The sequence below is a fragment of the Ornithorhynchus anatinus genome, chromosome X1, assembly GCF_004115215.2.
Source record: "Ornithorhynchus anatinus isolate Pmale09 chromosome X1, mOrnAna1.pri.v4, whole genome shotgun sequence".
Taxonomy (NCBI): Eukaryota; Metazoa; Chordata; class Mammalia; order Monotremata; family Ornithorhynchidae; genus Ornithorhynchus; species Ornithorhynchus anatinus.
This window is the reverse complement of record NC_041749.1, coordinates 94,405,571-94,429,002: the sequence shown is the minus strand read 5'-3', so window position 1 is coordinate 94,429,002 and position 23,432 is coordinate 94,405,571. Positions and strand designations below refer to the sequence as shown.

Genomic DNA, 23,432 nt, shown 5'->3' with positions numbered 1-23,432 from the left:
GGAGCGATGGGAAACAACCCAGATAATGGAAGCGGCAGAGAGCCTAGGCATGGCTAAGAGGATAGAGCACAGGCCTGGGAGTCAGAAGGACCTGGGGTCTAGTCCTGGTTCCACCACATATCTACTGGGTGGCCTTGGGTAAGTCACTTAACTTCTCTGGGCCTCAGTTATCTCATCTGTAAAATGGGGATCAAGAGTGTGAGCCTCATGCAGGACAGGGACTGTGTCCAACCTGATAACTTGTATGTACCCCAATGCTTAGAACAGTGCTTGGCACATAGTAAGTGCTTAACAAGTGCCATAATCATTATCATTATTATTATAAGATTCCCTCCTGCTCCTCCTCTCCAAACTCTCTCTGGTTGCTTCTCCCAGTGCCTGAACTGCTGCTCACACGCCACTTCGGTCGCATCCTCACCCCCTATCTTTTGATGAGGTCCTTAGACCAGTCCTTGGAGAGTGCTATGAAAGGAAGGAGATCACTAGCAGTCCTAATTACCTAGCCCTTTGAATAGCTCTCAGTCTTGCCTCACATTCTGACCTTAATTTCTATAGAGTAGGCAGGAGTTAAATTGCTTGGATACAGCTCCGTCCCCACATCCCAAACGTATTTCATCATAGAATCAACTCTAAATGAGTCCAGAAGCTGATTAGTCAGGTTATGGTTGATCATAGCCACTTCACTGTTCATTAGTCCTTAAGCAGGAGCTTGGGAACGACAAACAAGAGGAAATGAAACTCAAACCAGCCAATTTGGCTACTTGATAGCAGTTCTGGTAAGAAGATTGGCAGGGGAAGAGGTTGGAACTCCTGGATAACATTAGGTTTTAGGAATTTCTGTGGCTTTTGTTTACTGCACTCTCCCTAGGTTACATAGCCTCAGCTTGTCAAGACTGCTCCAAAATGAAACTGCTCCTCATGGAAGGTGCAATCATTTGCATTTTTCCTCTAAGTCCCTATTAAAATTTTTCTTTGTTTTTAGACCCCAAAATAATTAAGTGTGACATCAGATTTTTTTTTGGTCTTCTTTAAGCACTTACTGTATGTCAAGCACTGTTGTAAGTGCTCAGTGGAAAGAGCATGGGCTTTGGAGTCAGAGGTCATGAGTTCGAATCCCAGCTCTGCCACTTGTCAGCTGTGTGACTGTGGGCAAGTCACTTCACTTCTCTGGGCCTCAGTTCCCTCATCTGTAAAATGGGGATTAAGACTGTGAGCCCCATGTGGGACAACCTGATTCCCCCGTGTCTCCCCCAGCACTTAGAACAGTGTTCTGCACATAGTAAGCGCTTAACAAATACCAACATTATTATTATTATGCAAGTTAACTAGGTTGGCCACAGTCCCTGGCCCACTTTGGGCTCATGGTCTGAGTAGGAGGGATAACAAGAGCACTGAGGTACAGAGAAGTGAAGTGACTTGCCCAAGGTCACACAGCAAGCAATTGACAGAGCCGGTATTAGAAGCCAGGTCCTCTGAATCCCAGGTCCATGCTCATTCCACTCCTGATTATTTTGATAGCTAAACACTTCATTAATGTTTCTTCTCCTCTTCTTTCGAAGACTCTTGGTTGTTTTTTAAAACTGATTTCTCATAGACATCTAAAGAGACAAAGTGATTGATTCACAGTCTGAGCATGATAGCCCTGCTTTACTGCTGTATGTCTTCCCAAATGACCTCAGCCCACCCAGAAATTTGAAACTCCAATTTAAGGAGGATGTCCTTAACTGGGGAGACACTTCCCTTTGGACAACTATGAAGCATAAATGATTGGTGTAGAAGAATGCAAAACAAACAAAAAATGTATAATTATCTCCTGTATTTCCAGCACTCAGCCTGTCAGGATCCAAAGGTCTATCAATCAATCGTGTTTATTGAACATTTAATGTGTGCAGAGAACTATACTAACAGCTTGGGAGAGTACAATATAACCGACTAGGTAGACATATTGCCTTCCCACAGTGAGCTTGCATTCTAGAAGTGGAGACGGACATTTATCGAATAAATAAATTATGGATATGTACATAAATGCTGGGGGGCTGAGGGAGGGGTAAATAAAGTGTTCCAGGTCTAGCCATTTTTGCCCAGAGAATTAGCTTCATCAGGATTAAAGCCCCATTACCTACTGTTGCTATTAGCATACAAACATAAGAGAACAATGCCCTTAGATTGTGAGATTCTGGAGGGCAGGGAATGTGTGTGTCTTGCTTCTGAAGTGCTACCCCAAGCACTTAGTATAGTGCTTTTCCTTTCAAAGGCACTCAATCAATTGACCAATTGATTGACTGAATAACATTCCTGGGTCAAATGGTCCATCCTGCCCAGTTTTCTGTAACCAGAAGTGGCAGCAAGAAATTTGGTTTATTCATTGTCTTTAGAGCCCTCAATTAGCTCACTCCCGCCTACCTCACCTCACTGATCTCCTAATAATGTTGGTATTTGTTAAGCGCTTACTATGTGCAGAGCACTGTTCTAAGCGCTGGGGTAGACACAGGGGAATCAGGTTGTCCCACGTGGGGCTCACAGTCTTAATCCCCATTTTACAGATGAGGTAACTGAGGCACAGAGAAGTTAAGTGACTTGCCCACAGTCACACAGCTGACAAGTGGCAGAGCTGGGATTCGAACCCATGACCTCTGACTCCAAAGCCCGTGCTCTTTCCACTGAGCGACGCTGCTTCTCCACTATAGCCCAGCCCATGTACTCCGCTCCTCTAGACGCCAGCTTACTCACTGTGCCCCGATCTCGTCTATCTCACCACCGACACCATTTCCTCATCCTTCTCTTATACTCTCTCTCTTGCCCTCCCTATATGCCAGACCACCACTCTCCCCCACCTTCAAACCTTTATTAAGGTCACATTTCCTCCAAAAGGCCTTACCTGATCAAGCCCTCTTTTCTTTGACTCCCTCTCCCTTCTGTGTTATCTATGTACTTGGATCTGTGACCTTTGGGTATTAGATATTCACCCCACCCTCAGTCCCACAGCATTTATGTACATATTTTAAAATTATATAAGTTATTAATTTATATCAATGTCTGTCTCCTCCTCTAGACTGTAAACTCCTTGTGGGCAGGGAATATAGCTGCCAACTCTGTTATATTATACTGTCTCACGTGCTTAGTACAGTACTTTGCACAGTCAGAATTCAATAAATATCATTGATTGATCTGGATGAACCATGTCTTGACAAGCATTCTAATGGCTAATGACAGACCAACTAACATCTTTAGCATACCCTAACCTCGCTCTAGTAATCCAATCTGAACCTCTTTACCATGAATATATTCTAAACTCCTCTTGAATCTACTGATATTTTTATTTTGCACATATTCCTATAGTACCAAATTCCATATGCTGGGTGAAGAAATGTTTTCCTTAGGGCAGGGACATTCATTCAACCTACATACTCAGTCTATCACTAAATCCCATCCATTCATCCTTCACAACATCGCTAAAATCTGTCTTTACCTCTGAATCCAAACTGCTACCATGTTAATCCAAGCACTTATCCTATCCCACCTTGATTACAGAATTAGCCTCGTTGCCGACCTCCTTACCTCCTCTCTCTCCCCATTTCGGGTCCATACTTCTCTTGGCTATCTGAATCATTTCTCTACAGAAATGTTCTGTCCATGTTTCCCCACTCCTCAAGAACCTCTAGTGGTTGCCCATTAACCTTTGAATCAAACAGAAACACCTTACCACTGGCTTTAAAGCATTCAATCACCTCGTTCCCTCCTACCTCACCTCTCTACTCTCTTACTACAATCCAGCCTGCACACTTCACTCTTCTAATGCCAACCTACTCACTGTATCTCATTCTCGTCTATCTCACCACTGACCTCTCACCCACATCCTGCCTCCTTCCTGGAAAGCCCTCTCTTTTCAGATCTGATAGACAATTACTCTCTTCTCCTTCAAAGCCTTATGAAGGCACATTTCCTCCAACAGGTCTTCCCTGACTAAACCCTCATTTCCTCTTTTCCTATTCCCTTCTGCCTTGCCCTGACTTGCCCTGTCCTGATCCCTTTATTCACCACCAACCACCCCCACCTACATTATGTACGCATCCATGATTTAATTTCTATTGTCTGCCTCCCCCTCCAGATTGTTAGATCATTGTGCACAGGGAATGTGTCAGTTATATTGTTGTGTTGTGCTCTCCAAAGAGCTTAGTCCAGTACCCTGCACATAGTAAGCGCTCGATAAATACGATTGATTGATTGATTGATTGGTTTCTACTTTGTCCATCTATGCGTCTTGGGTAGCATTAGGCATAACCCTCAACTCTCACTTGTTTTTCACCTGCCTCGCCAGTAGATGTCAGCAAAGAGAACTCACTGTTAAAGTTAAAAATGAAAGTCATCTCAGTCGCAAAGGGCCTGAAGCTGGGTTTACCTAATCAAAGCAACGGGAAAAAAACCAATCAGTGGTATTTATTGAGCGCTTACTATGTGCAGAGAACTGTACTAAGCGCTTGGGAGAGTACGCTACAACAGAATCAGCACTTTCCCTGTCCATAATGAGCAATATCTGGTGAGTTTGGGCAGTGTGCACTGCCAATCCAGAAAATCCTGAATGAAAATCCCAACCTCACCCAAATGGACACCGTGGTGCATGTTAATCGTTTACAATTTCAAAGTCTCATCTTGATCTATGGTGATCAGTTGTCCAGTTGTATACTTGACAGGTCAGTTTCCAGCTGGTTTATCCCTTCCCAGAATGGGTACTGTACTGAAAAACACTTTATTTCCCATATTTTTATTTTATTTTAAATGCTAAGCTTCACTCCTCTGTAGGTCCTGTTACGGAGTTCCCATTCCATAGCTTATAAGAGGTATTTATATTCACAGAGGTTTGGAAAGGGAATGAAAAGGCTCTGAAGAAAGGGATTGGGATCAAGGTTTCCTCCAGACAAATGGGCTAGGTTCCTCCACTAAATTGTTAATTCCTTGAGGACATTCATTCATTCAATCTTATTTATTGAGCACTTACTGTTTGCAGACCACTGTACAAAGCGCTTGCTCAGCTCTATTGTATTGAACTCTCTCAAGCACTTAGTACAGGGCTCTGTACACAATCATTGATTCCTTGGTTCCTCCTTTAGACCAGAAGCACACAAATTGTGCAATCTGAAAAAGTAGTCTCACAGTTCATGGAAGTTTGTTGATCAGAATCCTTCCCAATCAATAGTATCCATTGGGTACTTAGTGTATATATACATGATCCTTTCCCTTAAGAGGCCTACAGTCTAACAGGGGAGACAGACATAAAAATCAATTACAGGTAAAAGAAGAAATGTATATAAACATATGTACATAAGTACTGTTGGGTGCACTGGTTAGGGTTCTTCATAGGTACAGATTCAAGTCCATGGGTGCACAGTAGAGGAAAAAAATAAGATGGAGATGTAAGAGCAGCGTGGCCAGTGGGTAGAGCACAGGCCTGAGAGTCAGAAGGGCCTACGTTCTATCCCTGGTTGCAACTTGTCTGTTGTGTGACCTTGGCCAAATCAGTTCAGTTTTCTGGGCCTCAGTTACCTCAACTGTAAAATGGGGATTAAAACTGTGAGCCCCGTGTGGGACAGGGAATGAGTCCAACCTGATTATCTTAAATCAACCTTGGCACTTAGTGCTTGACAAGTAGTACATGCTTAACAAATACCATTATTATTATTATTATTATTATTATTATTATTAGATAATAGAGAAAGCTTCCTGGAGGAGATGTAATTTCAGAAGGGCTTTGAAGATGGGGAGAGTAGTATTCTGTTAGATGTGTCGTGGTGATCTAGGAAGGAGTGAGAGAGTGAGCAAGGGATTGATAGGTAGGGAAATGAGTGAAACACAGTGAATAAGTTGGTGTTAGAAGAACAAAGAATGTGAGCTTGGTTGTAGTAGAAGAATGAGAATATGAGGGAGAGAGAACTGATTGAGTGCTTTGAAACCGATGGTCGGATTTCTGTTTGATGCAGAGATGGATGGACAACCCTTGGAGGTTTTTGAGGAATGGGGAGATGTGTACATGCTGTGAGGAGCAGCATGGCTGAGTGGAAGGAGCATGGGACTAGCAATCAGAAGACTTGCGTTCTAATACCAGCTCTACCATGTCCCTGCTGCGTGGCCTTGGGCAAGTCACTTAACTTCTCTGGGCTTCATTTTCCTCATCTCTAAAAAGGGTATTCAATACCTGTTCTCCCTCTTACTTAGACTGTGATCTCCATGTGGGACCAATTATCTTGTGTTTACCCCAGCACTTAGTGCTATCCTTGGTCCATAGTAAGCGCTTAACAAAAAAAACCCCAGTATCATTATTATTGTTATTATTAGAATGATGTTTTAGAAATGTGATCCTTGCAGGAGAGTGAAGTATGGACTGGAGAGGCTTGAGGAAGGGAGGTCAGTGAGGAGGTCAGCGAGGAGCCCTCACAGGAGGGTTTCCAAAGCACTTGGACGCCAAGGTCTACCTGCTGACAGCTACCAACATGAAGGAGACAACCTACTTAAACACCTGCATAGATCTTCCTTATTATTTAACTATTGAGGAAATGCCACAGGATCTCAAAGATGCAACTATCATCACCATCGTTGAGTGAAAGGTGAAGGATCAGATCATGACATTCACTAAGACACTTCATTACCGTCTATTGCCAGCAAGATCTCATCTAGAGTCCTGGATCAGCTGCTAAAGAATATCAGTAACCAGATAATCCAGGAATCACCATGTGACTTCAGACCACAATGTACAAAGTGGACATGGTCTTTGCTGCACATAAGATTCAGGTGAAGTTCAGGACGGTTTCCATAGATTTAACCAAAGCATTCAAAACTCTCAGTAGATCTGGGCTTTGAAAATTACTAAGCAAATCTGAATGTCCTTAGAAGTTCATTAAGGTTCTGAGAGTATTTTATGATGGCACGGCTGGACATGTTTTAAAGATGCAATAAAAAAGCCTTAGACAATGCTGTATCCCAGCAATTGGAGTCAATTGCTGAGGATAGACCAGCATGGTATACTGCTATCAAGAAAGAAGTGGCTCTTTTTGAGCAAGGGCTACATAAGGAAGGAGAGAGAAGAAGGCAAAAGAGAAAAGTGTCAGGTACTGCAAACATTAAACATGATGACAGAAAGGACATCTTTTTGTGTGCAAATTTTTTCCCAGGACTGTGGTCCTGTGTTGGCTTTAGACACACACACACACACACACACACACACACAAACATATTCATGGGTGAATTTAACCATCAGTGGTGTCTCCTTTGAATCCCCCAAATAACTTATACATATTTCTCTATATAACACAAATTTCAAGGCAATGTCATAAATTCAGTTCTCTTTTAATATGGGCATTACATTCTCTCAAGGAAACCTCATGCTATAGCTCCAATGTTGGAGTGTGTACACATGTTCACAGGTGCATGTGCCCAAAGCCATTTCTTCCAACACTGGCATACCTAAACTGGTTCCTGTTGTTGGATGAGCATTCCCTAATGCCCTAACATTCTAGTTCAAACGAATTGTGAAAGCATATGTTATGGCTGAACTGAGTTGTATTCCAGCAGGGGGCTCAGACTCTATGGAGTCTATCTTCCTCCTCTTTCTTCACTCCCCCAGCTCTCATGCTTACAACTGGTAGATTACACACGCTGAAACGGGCATAAAGTCTGCCCTAGGTGCCTCAGGCCTGCACACCACCACAACTTTTGGGTAAATTAAAATTACTCTGACAAATTCACCAAAGAAGTGGGACCTAGTGAAATATGGCTATCTTGGAGGAAACTTCTCTTTGTTTTGGCACCCAGGATTTCTGAGAAAAAGAAAGGAAAAAGGTTGCTCTGAGCCTAATGGAAGGGAAAGGTGGGTATACATACTGAATGGCATACACTTCGTCATCCTTGATTTGCAGCTGGTTAATACTGATCAGCAGTTTGAACAGACTATGAAGAGTAATGACAATGGAAATGTTAGAGATCAAAACTCAATTTTGCTTTTGACATGTATTATATATGGAAGGAAGCCTATCACTCTTACATTTAGTAGGCCATAAAATGTTCATTTAGAATAAATGATTAAAACATAACCCACACAGGTTTACTCCAGGGCTCCCAAGGGAAGGGGAAAAAAGGAAAATGATACAGTATAACATGTGTACGTTATAAAGAGAAGCAGTGTGGCTTAGTGGAAAGAGCCCAGGCTTGGGAGTCAGAGGTCATGGGTTCTATTCCCAGCCCCACCACTTGTCTGTTGTATGACCTTGGGCAAGCCACTTAACTTCTCTGTGCCTCAGTGACCTCATCTGTAAAATGGGGATTAAGATTGTGAGCCCTATGTGGGACAACCTGATTACCTTATATCTACCCCAGCACTTAGAACAGTGTTTGGCACATAGTAAGCACTTAACAAATACCATAATTATTATTATTGTTATATGAGGAGGAAGACATTGCATCCTGTCATTTCCAAACTGTTTGTGCCATTATTCAATCTCCCTCTCTAAACTATGGCTACACATCAAATACTTCCTCCAGAACCCAGTTTGCTAAAGCTACGTGGGACAACCTGATTACCTTGTATCCACCCCGGTGCTTAGAAGAGTGCTCAGCACATAGTAAGCACTTAATAAATACCATAATTAATCAATTAATTAAAGCTTGATACTGCCACCAACTCATTCTGGAATTTCATTCAAATATCACACTAAGTTTTCTTCCACGCACTGTTTCCATTTAGTAGAAATTAATCTCTTGACTGCAGACATTTCTCTTAGGACCCAGAGCTTCTCATTCTATATTAAGGTGTCTACCCTGCTACAGTCCCTGAGGAACGTAGATTCGATGCTCAGCTCAATATCAGTGTGTGTAAAACAAGCTTGATCTGTGACATTGCTTCATTCCTGAATACATGGTCCCTAGAGTCCTCTTCTAACATATGCACAGAAGAATCTCTTTGTATCTTACATCTCTATCCCTGATCTGCGAATGCTGGCTTTGTTCTTTGGAATCCCAGCAGTATCATCTCCTACTTGGATTATAGTTACAAATGGTATTGAGTGTCTTTGAAGACTTGTATGATTCATAAAACATATTTTAGAATGAAGCCTGGTTTTACCAGAATTAGGCATACTAGATCATGGCTCTTCCTGAATGCTCACTTCTGGTAAAACCAGGCTTCATTCTGAAATATGTTTTATAGTTCCTCTTCTGACACTGATGTTCAGCCAAGTCTTAAAAAAAAAGTCACTGATCTTCTCTGTGCTGCTGTTTACTCTTCTGAAAAATCAGGATATTAATCCTTTATCCTCCCACACAGGTATACTGGTTGGAGAAATGAGATCATGACGAGAAGCAGTGTGGCCTAGTTGATTGAGCACAGGCCTGAGAGTCAGCAGGACCTGGGTTCTAATCCCAACTCCAGCACTTGTCTACTGTGGGACCTTGGACAAATCACTTGACTTCTCTTTGCCCCAGTTACTTCAACTGTAAAATGGGGACTAACGCTTTGAGCCGCATGTGGGACATGATCTGTGTCCAACATGATTAACTTGTATCTACCCCTGTGCTTAGAACAGTGCTTGAAACAAAGGAGTTGCATCACACTTTCACTGTGATCCTCTCTTCCAACTAGGCAGTCAATGAGTCAACAAATCAATTACATTTTTGAGCACTCACTGTGTGCGGAGCTCTGTACGATTAGACTGTAAGCCTGTCAAATGGCAGGGACTGTCTCTATCTGTTGCTGACTTGTTCATTCCAAGCACTTAGTATAGTGCTCTGCACATAGTAAGCGCTCAATAAATACTATTGAATGAATGAATGAATACTAAGCACTTGGGAGCTACAGTATAGCAGAGTTGGTAGACACGTTCCCTGCCCACCAGAGAAGAGAATTACTGGAAACAAGCATCCACCTGTGCATCAGCTGCCAGGAACAGGGGCATCTCTTACTCTCTTTCTGAATATTACAGGCCCAGGGAAAGAACACGGCCATGCCCAACCTCACCCGAACCCTGTACCTAGCACACCCTGACCATGTTTCTACCTGAAGCTATGTCAGACTGCTTAGCTGCTTCATTCACAATGCATAGAGAAGAGATATTGGATGAGCATATAAGAGTATGTCCAGAGGCACCCTCATAATGATAGAAGAAGCAGCGTGGTTTAGTGGAAAGAGCATGGGCTTGGGAATCAGAGGTCATGGGTTCTAATCCGGGCTCCACCATTTGTCAACTGCGCAACTACTTTGGGCAAGTCACAACTTCTCTGTGCCTCAGTTCCCTCATATGTAAAATGGGGATTAAGACTGTGACCTCTACGTGGGACAACCGGATAACCTTGTATCTACCCCAGCACTTAGTACAGTGCTTGGCACATAGTAAGCACTTAACAAATACCATCATTATTATTATGATAATAATATTTATAATCTTAAATATTTTGTCGAATTTATAAAACTAGGTGACAATCAGTGGTATTTAGTGTGCACTTAAACAGCTTGGAGAACACTATTCTAAGTACTTGGGTGAGTAGAATATAGCAGAGTTGGTAGACATGGTCCCTGCCCACAAGGAGCACTGTGCTAAACACTGGTAGACAGCAGATAAAATGCATTTGGCCACTGCCAATGTAAAGAAGGGCAAATCAGGCTCCACACAGAAATAACATAGGGAGGCTGGATTGTCCAATCTGCTCATTTTTGTTTTGTAGACATTACAAAATTACCTGCAAAATTATTGGGCTTTTGGGAGAAAGATTTCACAAGCAGTACTTCCAAAATGTGCTAGCAACTCAGTGCTAATCCGATCAATCAGTCAATCAACGGTATTTATTGGGCACTGACTTTGGGCAGAACAGTGAACTAAGTGGTTGGGAGAGTACAATAAAACAGAGTTGGTAGACACATTCCCTGCCCACAACCAGCTTACCACCTTGAGGAAGAGACAGATATTAACACAAATTACAGATGTGTATGTAAATGTTGTTGGGCTGAGGGTAGGGTGAGTATCAAGTGCTTGAGTGTTATAGATCCAAGTGTAGAGATGATTAGAAAGGGAGAAGTGAGCAGGGGAAATGAGGGCTTAGATGGGGAAAGCCTCTTGGAGCCTCTTGTGATTTTAATAGTGGCCTAGTGTCAAGAGCACAGTCCTGGGAGTCAGAGGACCTGGGTTCTAATACCATCTCTACCACTTGTCTGTTGTGTGACCTTGGGCAAGTTACTTCACTTCTTTGTGCTTCAGTAACTTCATCTGAAAAATGGGGATTAAGAATGTGAGCCCATCTGGGACATGGACTGTGTCCAACCCTATCTGTTGTTTCTAACTCAGTGCTTAGTACAGTGCCTGCACATAGTAAGTGCTTAACAAATGCCATGAAAAAATAAGGCTTTGAAAGTGGGGAGAGTGGTGGTCTGTCAGATATGAAGGGGGAGGGAGTTCCAGGCCAGAGGGAGGATATGGTCGAGGGGCTGGTGAAAAGATAGACAAAATCAAGTTACAGTGAGAATGTTGGAGTTAGAGGAGTGAAGAGTGATGACTGAATTGTAAGAGGAGATCAGCGAAGTAAGGTAAGAGAGGGATAGCTGATTGAGTGCTTTAAAGCCTATGGTAAGCCAGTTTTCTTTGATGAAGATGTGGGTGGGCAACCACTGGAGGTTTTTGAGAAATGGGGAAACATGGACTGACCTTTTTTTAGAGAAAGGGCAGCAGAGTGACGTATGGACTGGAGAGGGGACAGACAATATGTGGGAAGGTCAGGGAAGGAGCTGATGCCGTAGTCAAGGTGAGATATAAGTGCTTGGATCAGCATCCTGGTGGTTTGGATTGAGAGGAAAGGGTAGATTTTAGTGATCTGAAGTATGAACCGAGAGGATTTGGTGACAGAGTGAATATGTGAGTTGAATGAGAGAGATGAGTCAAGAATAATGCCAAGTTTACAGTTTTGATAAGTGCTTGGATCAGCATAAAGTGCTATGAAATACATATATATTATATATAACCCTCTAAAATATAATAAACTATATTAGCTAAGTAAGGATTTTGTTGCAATCTTCCCCTTCATTTTCATGGAAAGAACCAGAAGTATAACAGAAATCTGTCATCCAATATGTTCTGCATCCATCTGTCTTTATGACTATACGTGTTATAGATCATCACATCATAAATAGATAACTCCATCAGTTCTCTTATTCCTTATCCTGGTGAAAAATGTCTAAACTATCAGGCCCCCTATTTCGTGAGTGCATGCAAGTGTTACTTGCCTGAGTACGTATTTTATAGGCTAATTAAATTCAGGCCATACTCTAAATTATAGCTGACTTCAGTGGTATCAAGCTCCGGCATCATGACGTTTTTAAAGAACCAACAAATTGCAAACCGTAAAAGTGAATACTTACTTGTCACTCTGGATAAAATTTCTGTAGTCTGGAAAGGGCAATCATTTTATTTACAGGATGGTTCTAATTTGTAAGTTTCAAGACAGTTAACGAGGTGGTCCCATGCATTGTTAGCCAGTCATTAAATGATGAAGTCTTGGGGGCTAGACACATTCTGCTAGTAGAAGAAAAAGAGATTTTTGTAGAAAACATTTTCACCATCAACAGCAGAAGCAAAGCATTTATTGAGGACCTACAGTGAGCAGACTTTTTACGAGGCTCTTGGAAACACATAGAAGAAGTAAAAGACAGGAGTCTCTCCTCTCAAGGAGCAAAACATAGAATGGGAGAGGCAAATTGGCATGAATGACCAAATAAACAATGTTAAAGAGTAAAATCAGTGATGAGAATGTTAAAAGAAGCAGGAGGTCTTTAAGGATGGGGAGGAAGGGGTAGGTCCATGAAATTTAGAAGAATGGCCAGGATCCTATTAAAACTCACCTCCTCCAAGAGGCTTTCCCAGACTGAGCTCTTCTTCTCCCTCTACTCCCTCTACCACCCCCCCTTCACCTCTCCGCAGCTTAACCCTCTTTTCCCCCCATTTCCCTCTGCTCCTCCCCCTCTCCCTTCCCATCCCCTCAGCACTGTACTCATCTGCTCAACTGTATATATTTTCATTACCCTATTTATTTTGTTAATGAAATGTACATCGCCTTGATTCTATTTAGTTGCCATTGTTTTTACGAGATGTTCTTCCCCTTGACTCTATTTATTGCCATTGTTCTTGTCTGTCCGTCTCCCCCGATTAGACTGTAAGCCCGTCAAACGACAGGGACTGTCTCTATCTGTTGCCGACTTGTTCATTCCAAGCGCTTAGTACATTGCTCTGCACATAGTAAGCGCTCAATAAATACTATTGAATGAATGAATGAATTTAGAGACCAACCAAAAGTGGGAAATAAATGACAGGGAGACATCCAAAATAATATCAAGTTTAGGACAGGATTTGACAGTGATAGGAAATTCGGCTCTAGGTCTACTCACTACAGAGTAAAACATAGGATTGGTAATTATTTGTTGAATTACGATGTTGCAGACAAAGTCTGGATGATTCAGCACCACTCAATTTGAATAATTGAAAAGAATGCAGGTTGGAGAACCTGAATTAATCTAGATAGTCTTCGCTAAATAGAGTTGCCCTTCATGTAAGGAGTACATAAAGCTTCATGCAAATTTCCACTAGTCCTGGATCGAAAAGACATAAAACCAGATATGAAAGTCAAAAATCAATCAATGATCATTAATGAGTGCTTACTGTGTGAAGAGCCCTGTACTAAGTGCTTGGGAAAGTATAATACAATAGAGTCAGCAAACATGTTCCTTGTCCTCAAGGAGTTTATAGTCTAGTGGATTGCTTGCAAGTAAAAACACTACTTGCAAGTAAAATGTAAGCCAAATAGAAAGTCCAACCTATTGCCCTATGTCTTTAATCTTTTGACATTTGTTAAGAGGAGTTGCCTCTTTCATGTGACTCTGGTAAGAGCAGGATACTCCACCACCCAGTTACCCAGTTGGAGTATAAGGGAATTCAGGAGTGGCAGAATGCAATCTTTACACTTCCCCTTTACCAGCAGAATGGTTGGACTCTACACTTTTATGTTGTTTTGTATTTATATTATTGCATCTTGCCTACTGTGCCGCAAAGCCTGTCCCCACCCTATTAATTAGATTGTGAAGCATGGATGGGCTACTTAACTACTAATTACTGTGTCTAACTTTCACCTGTGTACTTTTTCACAGAGCTTAATACAGGTCTCTGTACAGAGTAAGTGCTTAATAAATACTATTATTATTATTATTATTATCAAGAGTAGCATTAATAGTAATTTTGATAATAATGAGAACTAGTGAAAATTATGTGCACAAAAAAAATGATTTGTAGGCCTGAAGATTTTTCTGAAACTACCAGCAAGGAAGGACAAAAATAAAACACATGTAGTCATAATCATGGGAAAAACTAATCAGAGCATTACATTTTGCAGCACTGGATAGTCTTTTGGGTTGTACAAGACATTTCTGCCTGTTTTTCAACTGTCTGAAGTAATCCATGCTTGAATTCCTCCACTGAGAGTGTTTTGCTAATAAATATTTCCTACAGCTACTAAACCCTGTCACGACTTCAATAGGAATTTTTTAAAAGAAGATGTTCAAAGTTTCAAGCAAACTATGAAGTGTATATAAAACGGGTTATTTTTCCAGATAAATAAGGCTAGCTTTTTCATCTTTGCAATTCAAGGAAGACTTCTTCCCAGAACGGATTTACACCTCCTCAGACTAAGACCTTTTATGCAAAGCTTTTGCCTGCAGCGGATTTGCATAGCTGAACCGAAGACCCCAGAATGTCGGGTTAGAATGAAAATGCCTTCAGACTTCCCTGTAAACAATCTGCGATCCTGCTGCCATAACAACTTGGTGGTGGTTTTTTTCTCTTTTTTCAAACTGTAATGATTTTACTCTCCGAGTTTAAACTGTTTTCTTGTCATTTCCTATTATCAATCATGATGTAATTGTAGGAAGTACATCTCAAGGTTAAATGTAGGGGGGGAAAAAAAAAGCTGTCTGTTTCTGGCAGCCTTCCAAAGGGCCCATGTTAAGATAGTCCTTCTTCAGGATGTAATTGTAGCCTCGATAAATAAGATTAAAAGGAGTTTTGATAGCTTATGGGATCCCTTATTTCATTTGGAGTATCTTTCAGGTGGCCAGTGTTTCATAAATTGGGCATTTTTGCTGTCTTGGTGCAAAATAAATCCTCTGCAATTTTGCTAGTTGAGCTGTAATTATATTCCCAACTGTGGGCCTATTGAAATCTGTGAAAGTTGGAGTTTTTAAGGACTTTCAGTACTTATTCTTGAGCTTTCCTTACCCCATCATCTTGAGTATGTTCTATACAGCTAGCTAAGAGCAACATCTGGGCACCGGTATTAGCAGAATTCAGATTCCCATTCTGGAAATTCATCTTCATTCTCAATGCAGCAGAGAAGTGATTTTGAATAAAACTTGGAGATAAGTAGAGTCAATCAATCAGTGGTATTTACTGAGTGTTTACTGTGTGTGGAGCACTGTACTGAGCACTTGGGAAAGTATAGTAAAACAGAGTTAGTAGACTTGTTACCTGCCCCGAGGGAGCTTAGAGTCTAGAGGTCTCAACTGTGTGAAATATTTTGCCTTTGCAGATGAGGTTCTTTTTCATCAACCAATGGTGTTCATTGAGCACTTACTGTGTGCAGAGCACTTTAGTAAGTGCTTGGGAGAGTACATTACAATAGAGTTCGTAGACCTGGTCCCCAGCCACAAGGAGCTCCTAATCGGGTTGTGAGACTGCTCACTGATAACTTATATCCACAAATGCTAGTCATCCCTTTCCCTGCATTGCTGGAAGGGCAGGAGCAAGGTGAGGAAACAGGGCTGGAGACTGGGAAACCTAGCTCTCAGGTAGCTGGGTGTACTGGAGCTAGGGTTCCCAAAGGAATCTGGGGTAGGTCTATTGGTGCATGGTTCATTCATTCATTCAATCATATTTATTGAGTGCTTACTACGTGCAGTGCACTGTACTAAGCACTTGGAAAGTACAATTCAGCAACAGAGACAATCCCTGCCCACACTGGGTTTACGGTCTAGAAAGGGGAAGACAGACATCAGAACAAGTAAACAGGCACCAATATGAATAAATAGAATTAAAGATATATATATAGATATATATATATAGATATATATATGTACCCATCAGAACAACTAAAACAGACATTAGTATAAATAAATAGAATTATAAATATAATAATAATGATGGCATTTGTTAAGCACTTACTATGTGCCAAGCACTGTTCTAAGCACCAGGGTGGAATCAGGGTAATCAGGTTGCCCACGTGGGGCTCACACTTTTAATCCCCATTTTGCAGATGAGGTAACTGAGGCCCAGAGAAGTGAAGTGGCTTGCCCAAGGTCACACAGCAAAAAGTGGCAGAGGCTGGATTAGAACCCACATCCTCTGACTCCCAAGCCTGGGCTCTTGCCATTAAGCCAGGCTGCTTCTTTATAAATATGTACATATGTACACAAGTGCTGTGGGGCAAGGGGTGGGAGGGGTAGAGCAAAGGGGGGAGGGGGAGTTGAGGAAAAGGGGGACTTAGTCTGGGAAGCCTGGAGGAGGTGAGCATTGTCGGGCTTTGAAGCGGGGAAGTGTGATTGGCAGATTTGAGGAGGGAGGGCATTCCAGGCCAGGGGTAGGATATGGGCCAGGGGTCGACAGTGGGACAGGCAAGAACGAGGCACAGTGAGAAGCTTAGCAGCAGAAGAGAGGAGTGTGCAGGCTGGGATGTAGAAGGAGAGAAGGGAGGTGAGGTAGGAGAGGGCAAGGTGATGGAGAGCTAGAAGCACTCCCCTTGTCTGCATGTTAACTTGGCATGAACAGCTGGTTTTATCACATGCAAATTCAAGGTAAAACCAGGTTCTTATGTGAAGAGGCAAGGAAAATGAAATGGGGGAATTTGAACCAATTTGCTAATTTTTAGTAACTTTGATAAAAAGGGAAGTAAAGTTTACAGAGCACATGGAAAGGAAGGTGAATTGAAATTTTTGATTAAATTGGAGTTTTGTATTTTCTAGGGATTTCAACTTTCACTGCTATCTTTATCACGCTTACCACAGATAATTGAAAGTCATATGTGCTGATCATCAAAAGTAGATTGAGATCTGTTATTGAACTTTTCCACTATGCCTATTTCCTTTATATATGAATCTGGTACTTGCTTTCCCCACAATTCTTTATAAATCTCAACCAAAGTTCTCCATTACATTTACATGTCATAAAAATGGAATCCATTTCATTATTTTTTCTACCAACTTTGGGTCGGAAATAGCATTTTGATGTACATTCGTAAAGACAATTCTAAGAGAACTCTCTTCATATCATCTTGGCAAATAATTGAAAGCTTTTCTCTCATGGCATAAATTTGATGTTTGAAATCAAGCGAAGTATAGAGTGAAGAAATAGGACCAGGAAGTAACTGCCAATTTATGACTGTTCTGGAGAAACATATCTGTGTAAAACATAAAAACATCACTGTGGCAATTTAACTTTGTAGCTGCATTTCCAATTAGTGAAAGATGACCAGCCATAGCCTTTTATGTATTCCACTGGTCAGGCAAATACACTTGAAATCATAATGCTTTGATTCCATCTTATACACTTTCATTAATTGCATACATAATCTAGCCTTGGATTACCCTCTTCAAAATGGTTATTAAAAAACTGAAGAGGGCATTTGGGGGTGAGAGTGATTCTAGTGAAAGAAGCAAGTGAGGAGTTGACCATTTATTGGTGAATTCAGGAAGGGTACAAAGTCAATCCTGATAAGTGAAGTAAAAAAGAAAACTCTGAAGCCTGTATACAATGTCTCTGCTGTATTTAATGATGAGGTAAATGCTCTATTCTTCATTTGACTTTGAATCCATGGACTAGCCAGAAATAAAAAGCCTACTTGTGTGTGCCTGATTTATGGCATTCTTCCTTATTCTCACTTTCAATCGGACCACTTTAAAATAAGCAGACAGTGGGAATAAAAACTAATTTCTTTTCATAATCACTTGATCTTTTTTGATAGATCAAAAGTGTAGTGTAGTAATACATTTTCTAGCTGTGTGGTATTTTGGGGGCTCCAACTGCTAAAGCAGCCTTTTCAAAACACTGTGAATGTCTTGCAATTCAAGCATATGCTTTGAGAGTAAAATTATAGTCTAAAATTTGGCAACCCCCAAAATTGTTCACAGATTCATTCCTCAGATCAACTTCTTTAACTTTATTTTCTCCAACATTTTAGGTATTCACACCACTTGTAAATTCAAAAACTATGGTTACTCTAGTTATTGTGTAGGTCTAGTCCATTGGGTGTCTTGGTGTGGGGTAGGTATGGGATGGGTTAAGCGAAATGGGAAAGGTGGAGAAATGGGGTAGGCAGGAAATGATGTTAAGAGTTTTCTGGAGCTTTGAACAAGAGCAGTGAATAATCTGGACATGATTAGGAAAAAAAGTTATGAGTAGCATGCATCAATCAATCAGTTTCTGGTATTTTTTGAACACTGTCCTGCTTGGGAGAGTAAAATAGAATAATAATAATAATTGTGGTATTTGATAAGCTCTTACAATGTGCCAGGCACATAGTACCTAGGCACTGGGGTGGATACAAGCAAATCAGGTTGGACACAGTTCCTGTCCCGAATGGGGTTCACAGTCTCAAGTCCCCATTTTACAGATGAGATAACAGGCACAGAGAAGGAAAGTGACCTCACACACTTCAAATTTATCCTTTCCTGCCTTAACTCTGCCCTCTCCTCCGCCAGGCAAAGCTTCTTCTCCTCCCTCATCGACACCCATGCCCGTCACCCCCGCCGATTGTTCCGGACCTTTAACTCTCTCCTTAGGCCCCCTGTTCCTCCCCCTCCCCCATCTCTCACCCCTAATGATCTGGCCACCTATTTCCTCACGAAAATCAACACGATCAGGTCTGAGCTCCCCAAAGTCACCCCTCCGCCTCTCCCCTCCCCCCCAACAACCCCCTCCCCTACTTTCCCATCCTTCCCTGCAGTATCCTCAGAGGAGATCTCCTCCCTCCTCGCAAGTGCCACCCCCTCCACCTGCGCCTCGGACCCCATTCCCTCTCACCTTCTTAAAACCATCGCCCCTGCCCTCCTCCCTTCCTTAACTTCTATTTTTAACCACTCAATCTCCAAGGGCTCCTTCCCCTCTGCCTTCAAACACGCCCACGTCTCCCCCATCCTAAAAAAACCCGCTCTTGACCCCACTTCCCCCTCCAGTTATCGTCCTATCTCCCTACTACCCTTCCTTTCCAAAATCTTAGAACGAGTCGCCTACAATCGATGCCTAGAATTCCTTAACTCCCATTCTCTCCTAGACCCCCTCCAATCTGGCTTCCGTCCCCTCCACTCTACCGAGACTGCTCTCTCTAAGGTCACCCATGACCTCCTTCTTGCCAAATCCAATGGCTCCTACTCCATTCTGATCCTCCTTGACCTCTCTGCTGCCTTTGACACTGTCGACCATCCCCTCCTCCTCCGTACCTTATCTCACCTTGGCTTCACGGACTCTGTCCTCTCCTGGTTCTCCTCTTACCTCTCTGGCCGATCATTCTCGGTCTCCTACGCTGGAGCCTCCTCCCCCTCCCATCCTTTAACTGTTGGAGTTCCTCAAGGGTCAGTTCTTGGCCCTCTTCTGTTCTCCATTTACACTCACTCCCTCGGTGAACTCATTCGCTCTCACGGCTTTGACTACCATCTCTACGCAGATGACACGCAGATCTACATCTCCGCCCCTGTCCTCTCCCCCTCCCTTCAGGCTCGCATCTCCTCCTGCCTCCGGGACGTCTCCACCTGGATGTCTGCCCACCACCTAAAACTCAACATGAGCAAGACTGAGCTCCTCATCTTCCCTCCCAAGCCCGGTCCGCTCCCAGACTTCTCCATCACCGTGGATGGCATGACCATCCTTCCCGTCCCGCAGGCCCGCAATCTCGGTGTCATCCTTGACTCGTCCCTCTCGTTCACCCCACACATCCTATCCGTTACCAAGACCTGCCGGTTTCACCTCTACAATATCGCCAAGATCCGCCCTTTCCTCTCCACCCAAACGGCTACCTTACTATTACGGGCTCTCGTTATATCCCGGCTAGACTACTGTGTCAGCCTTCTCTCTGACCTCCCTTCCTCCTCTCTCGCCCCGCTCCGGTCTATTCTTCACTCCGCTGCCCGGCTCATCTTCCTGCAGAAACGATCTGGGCATGTCACTCCCCTTCTTAAACAACTCCAGTGGTTGCCTATCGACCTCCGCTCCAAACAAAAACTCCTCACTCTAGGCTTCAAGGCTCTCCATCACCTTGCCCCTTCCTACCTCTCCTCCCTTCTCTCTTTCTACCGCCCACCCCGCACGCTCCGCTCCTCTGCCGCCCACCTCCTCGCCGTCCCTCGGTCTCGCCTATCCCGCCGTCGACCCCTGGGTCACGTCCTCCCGCGGTCCTGGAACGCCCTCCCTCCTCACCTCCGCCAAACTGATTCTCTTTCCCTCTTCAAAACCTTACTTAAAAATCACCTCCTCCAAGAGGCGTTCCCAGACTGAGCTCCTCTTCCCCCTCTACTCCCTCTGCCATCCCCCCTTTACCTCTCCGCAGCTAAAGCCTCATTTTCCCCTTTTCCCTCTGCTCCTCCACCTCTCCCTTCCCATCCCCACAGCACTGTACCCGTCCGCTCAACTGTATATATTTTCATTACCCTATTTATTTTGTTAATGAATTGTACATCGCCTTGATTCTATTTAGTTGCCATTGTTTTTACGAGATGTTCTTCCCCTTGACGCTGTTTAGTGCCATTGTTCTTGTCTGTCCGTCTCCCCCGATTAGACTGTAAGCCCGTCAAACGTCAGGGACTGTCTCTATCTGTTGCCGACTTGTTCATCCCAAGCGCTTAGTACAGTGCTCTGCACATAGTAAGCGCTCAATAAATACTATTGAATGAATGAATGAATGAATGACTTGCCCATGGTCACACAGCAGATAAGCAGTATGGCTCAGTGGAAAAAACCCGGGCTTGGGAGTTAGAGGTTGTGGGTTCTAATCCCGGCTCTGCTGCTTCTCAGCTGTGTGACTTTGGGCAAGTCATTTAACTTCTCTGTGCCTCAGTTACCTCATCTGCAAAATGGGGATTAAGACTGTGAGCCCCACGTGGTACAATCTGATTACCTTGTATCTATCCCAGTGCTTAGAACAGTGCTTGGCACGTAGTAAGCGCTCAACAAATACCATCATCATAAATGGCAAAGCCGGAATAGAACCCATGACCTTCTGACTCCCAGGTCCATGATCTATCCATTACACCACGCTGCCTCTCAAAATTTGCATGCTTTCTGCCCTCAAGGAATTTACAGTCTAGTAGGGAAGAAAGATACTGAAATGAATTACAGGTAGGGGAATTGGCAGACTACAAGGACATGTACATAAATGCTGTGGGGCTGAGGGTAGAGTTAGTATCAAAGTGCTTAGTGTGTAGAAATAAGTGTATAAGTGATGCAGTAGGAAGAGAAAACAATTTGGGGGATACCTTGAACCTAATCTGACTTTATGGACAGAGATCCTCAGGTTTGGTGAATTGTACAATTTGATTGCTTTGGAGGCAGCTTTACTAAGTGATTATTCCCTTTCTTAAGTCTATTAAAACTCCATTTTGCAGGTTTCTTCCTTGCTGGAAGCAGAGTAGATCAGGGTCCTGCCCTCTCAGCATTGGGGCCTCCCTTCACCCCCATCTCCTCAGAGGCCATCCATTTAGTCCAAATTTTCCTGGAGCTGGAATCCTGGGTCCTGAGCTAGTGTGCCTTGAATCAGACTCCCCTCCAGCAGTCTCCCTTGCCTAACAAAAGATACTAGTCCTTGGGCAAGGGCTCGAGAAAATGTTCTGCTTTCCCTCCCACATGTTTGCAGTTTTTCCTGCCTTGTTTTATGCTGTCGAGTCATTTCCGAACAATAGCGACTCCATGGACACATCTCTCCCAGAACACCCCACCTCTATCTGCAGTCGTTCTGGTAGTGTATTCATAGAGTTTTCCCAGTAAAAATATGGAAGTGGTTTACCACTGCCTCCTTCCACACAGTACACTTGAGTCTCTCCCCTTGACTCTCTCCCATGCCGCTACTGCCCACCACAAGTGAGCTTTGACTTGTAGCAGATTGCCTTCCACTTGCTAGCCATTGCCCAAGCTAGGAATGGAATGGGTATGCCTCTGCTTGACACTCCCTCCTGTAGCCGAGACTGGAAGAGCACTGGAAACACTCCAAGTGTGATCCTGGGAGAGGACTGCAGTTTATTAACAGACTACAAAAAGTATTGAAATTCCTCTAGACTTGTAAGGGAAGGAAAACACTTCTCTCCCTTCCACTCAAAACTCCAGCAATAGCATCCAGATTGCCCACACCTCTACCTCCTGCAGTTTCTGATATCTTCTTTCTAAGAGTTTTTAATTTTGCTAAGCATGGGGCTAGTAGTCAGAAAACCTGGGAAGCAGAATATCTGCTGACATGAGAATCAAGATACGGTGGGTGCTGAAAGCCCATTCTACCAGCCCTCCCATATTCAAAACCAGTGGGGATTGCCTCTCTAACATGGAACTCAACAGGCAGATTTTCCCAACCATCAGATCTTACCTAGGCATGGCAAGCCCTCAATCAGATCCTGCCTGGAAGAACCAATCAGAGGGGGATGCAAAAGAGGTGGATTGTAAACCAATATTTTAATTGCAGGAATTTGAACAAAAAATGATTTCCTAGCAGCCTTTCATTACTGATAAAGTGTAAACCTATCATGTGCTGAGGGTGGGGAGATGAGGAATTAGCTATTCCTGAGATATTGTTCTATAGCTCCTAGGCAACTGGAAATTAGACTGGACTAAAATAAATCAAGATGCGGGTAATAAATCCAGAGATATCTTAGTGATCTTCTTCAGACCACAAATGCTTGATGTCAAACATTGGTACGGGAGCAGGTGTAGGGAAGGGAGAAGATGTTAGAAAAGTGGCACGTTTATGTGGTAGCATGATAAAGAATAGAGAATGCAGTTCAGTCTTTAATGAGCTCTCTCTCATCATATATTAAGGAATAAGGAACATGGCGATTTGCCTTATGTTCCATGTTGTGTTATGAGAATATAAAAATGTTTTTTTCTAAAGTTTCAAGGCTTTGTCTGGGAGCCTCGGCCTTGTGGAAAGAGCACAGGACTGGGATTCAGGAGACCTGATTCTAATCCTTGCTCTACTACTTATCTGAGTTATGACCTTGGGCAAATAATTTAAAGTATCTTGGCCTCAATGTCCTCATCTGTAAATTGGTGATTCAATTCATGTCCTCCTCTTTAGACTGTGAGCCCCATATGGAACACGGACTGTGTCTGATCTGATTGTATTCTATCTACCCCAGTGTTCAGCACAGTGCTTGGCACTAGATAAGCTCTTAA

The 23,432-nt window shown here is 42.9% G+C and overlaps 1 protein-coding gene and 1 non-coding gene across 3 annotated transcripts in view; one reads left to right on the top strand and one right to left on the bottom strand.

Annotated features, from left to right (window-relative positions):
* GRM7 (glutamate metabotropic receptor 7) overlaps window positions 1-23,432 on the top strand; it is a 780,988-nt gene that overhangs the window by 72,746 nt on the left and 684,810 nt on the right. The window lies entirely within an intron of this gene.
* On the bottom strand, window positions 22,141-22,278 carry LOC114807204. Its single transcript, XR_003755257.1, has one exon. It is a non-coding gene; the product is annotated as a small nucleolar RNA SNORA7 (small nucleolar RNA).